Source organism: Tupaia chinensis, unplaced genomic scaffold (assembly GCF_000334495.1).
Source record: "Tupaia chinensis unplaced genomic scaffold, TupChi_1.0 Scaffold149168_1, whole genome shotgun sequence".
Classification (NCBI taxonomy): domain Eukaryota; kingdom Metazoa; phylum Chordata; class Mammalia; order Scandentia; family Tupaiidae; genus Tupaia; species Tupaia belangeri.
In genome coordinates, this window is record NW_006209014.1 from 869,232 (window position 1) to 872,234 (window position 3,003).

The 3,003-nt window shown below is 38.8% G+C and overlaps 1 non-coding gene across 1 annotated transcript; it reads left to right on the top strand.

The window, feature by feature from the left end:
- Window positions 1–2,581: 2,581 nt before the first annotated feature.
- LOC114006601 (U6 spliceosomal RNA) lies at window positions 2,582–2,688 on the top strand. The gene has a single exon (XR_003548315.1). It is a non-coding gene; the product is annotated as a U6 spliceosomal RNA (small nuclear RNA).
- Window positions 2,689–3,003: the final 315 nt, after the last annotated feature.

Below are 3,003 nucleotides of genomic sequence, written 5' to 3' on the forward strand. Positions count from 1 at the left end.
GTATGTGAGTGGCTGATATTTTATCTTATGTTAATCAGTGATGTGATGCTGTAGTCAATAATTATATGATTAACAAAAGAATAAAATGGAAATATCTTGACTTATTTTTAAAGGAACGCTTTGAACAATAAAATATGTACTTTATGCAAAAATAAAGTTAATTTTTCACATATTCATGTCAGGATGTCTTAATACACCTTATGATCTGGTAAGTATTTTGGGTTATACAAAATTGCTAGTTGGAGAAAGAGACTTGGTTTTTAGTTGTTAAGATTTTTTTTTAAACTAATGCATTTAGTGCTTGGAAAACTTAAGAGGTTTTCCACTTTCCTTCTGATCTATTTATCTATTTCATTACTAGATAGTACCAATATAAAAATATGAACGTCATCAAGAATAAGAAGTAAAATACTAAATGAAACCGTTTTTCCCACTGTTAAGTGAATGCTTTAAGAATTTGCCAGAGGGACCAGCTGCTGCTGCCTGCTGAATTTAGCTACAAATTCATGTGAGAATGGAGCTCTTGCTTTGTTCTTACCTCTATTTGCAACTAGAGAGCACACGTGCATACTAGAGAGAGACAGTGAAAGAGGGGAGGAGAAGGCATCCCCCCATGGGAAATGCCCAGCAGAGTGAGGCCACATAGGCCAGGGTTTGATTTCCAGCCCACCCAAAGAGCTGGCGTGGTGGATGTGTACCTCCAATCCCAACTGCCTGGGAGTCCGAGGCATGAGGATGGTGACATAGCAAGACCTTGTCTAAAAAAGCAGGTAGGGTTATCAGAGGGAAAGTTTAAAGGCTTCCAAGTTGTATCTGGGTTTTATTTATATATATAAAAAGCATGTATGTGGATTTCATTTATGTATGTAGTCTTTTCTTATGCACTAGAAGTCAGCTGTAGTGCAGGCGCAGTGGGAGTGGCGTGAAGAAAAATGGAAAAACAAACATCATTTTGTTAAGTAATGATTGATTTAGTTTTGCTTTTAAGAAAGTAAACAGAGAGGCCAGCAGGTGGCATGGTGGTTGAAGCACTGGACTCCTACGTGGCCGACCAGTTTGAATCCCAGACCTGATGGCTTGTTTTCTCTTTGCTGTCTCTCTCTCACTCTCTCCCTCTCTCTGAGTGTATGTGTCTCTCTCTGGTGAGCACATACCCCTATAGTAAATTTTAAAATATTAGTAATAAATAAATTAAATAATTTTTTTTAAATAAGGGAAACAGAAAACATTTTGTGACATGGAAAGGCAGGCCTGTTTTGGATGGGAAACAAATATTAACTGTAGTGTAACAAAATTCATTTTTCTACCCAAGGCAAAATATTATATTCCAACATCCTCACACCCTGCAGTGATCCCATAGGACTGTACTGTCCAGTATGCCACTAGCCATATGTGGCTATATGAATTGGGTTAAATTTCATTAAAAATTCAGAATCTCAGATGCACTGGGCACGTTTCATGCATTTCAAGTGTTCCGTGGTCACATAAGGCTAGTGGTTATCATGTCGGACAGTACAGATGTATCAATGGAACATTCTCATCATTGCAGCTAATTTTATTGGATAGCGGTACTCTAAAATTTATTGGTACAGGTTTATTCATTTAAGGAAAATGACATTTAATTTAAAAGGTGGCACAACCCGTGACATGGTGGTTAAGGTGGCTGGATCCCACATGGCTGACTACATGGGTTAGTCACATACCTAGCAGCTCGAGAAACACTTCAGACATGTGCACCCATTGTACATGCACCCATTGTACATGCATTGGATGGTAGACCCCAAAGGAGGGGGAAATGAAGGAGAAGGGAAAGTGGCATGATCATGTTCCACAGGGGGCGCTTTCTCACTCTCCCTCTCTGTCATCTCTAGCAATCCCTTGTGCCTTGTGGCAAAATTAAAAAAAAAAAATAGGAACCTCAGCTGTAGATATCAGAGACTGTGAGGGAGGGGAGTGGATGGTAGAGGATGGGTGAGAAGGGCGAAGGGAAGGAACACTTAGCAAACAAAAAAGATATGAAGTTCTATGTTGAAAGTGTTGTATATGGTAATTTCTTGATTTGATTGTCATGTACTACATACATACTTTGAAAAACCATATTATGCCCTGCAGAGATGTGCAATGATACAATGTCTTTTTTTTTTTTTTGGAGAAGTGTTTGCTGTAGGGAGCATGTGCTCGCCAGAAGGACAGACAGAGACAGAGAGACAGAAAGCAATAAATCACCCAGCAGGGAGATGGCCACACCACAATCCCTTCTCCATTCTCCTCTCGGGATCTTGGGCACGCATGCACACACATCTGGCATGAGTTTAGGCCACCAGGTCCAGGACTTGAACCACGGTCGACTACATAGGAGTCCAGCGACATAGCCATTAACCAACTGCTGATCCTTGATATAATGTCATTTTTTTTTTTAAAAAAGCACAGTTAATATGCATCTCTAGGCATATTTTTGAGGATACTCTGAATATATGAAAACATATATGAAAGCACATTTTTCTAAACTAGTAGGTTTATATTTGTGGCATATAGTAAGCATTCTATATTTATTCAATGAATAAGAATATATTACTGATTTGTGCTCACTTCGGCAGCACATATACTAAAATTGGAACAATACAGAGAAAATTAGCATGGCCCCTGCGCAAGGATGATGTGCAAATTCGTGAAGCATTCCGTATTTTTACGCTGTATGTCCCCACTTAATATATATGGAGTGTCCGTACTCTATAACTGAAGCGGATGGGCTAAAGGATGTACAAACACAAGAAATGGGTGTGAATGCCAGATGTGGTGTGTGTGGAGGAGTGGGGCCTGGGGAAGACCATTTGGAGAAGGAATATGGAGACAGCATTGTTGAGACAGAGAGGTAGTGTTGTTATATTTTGATCAACTGGACTGGGGAGAAATGTTCACATATTGAAAGATCACCTTCTAAGCTAAAAAATGTGATTGAATGTATTTTAAAAATGTAAAAAAAATAAAATAAAATTTAAAATA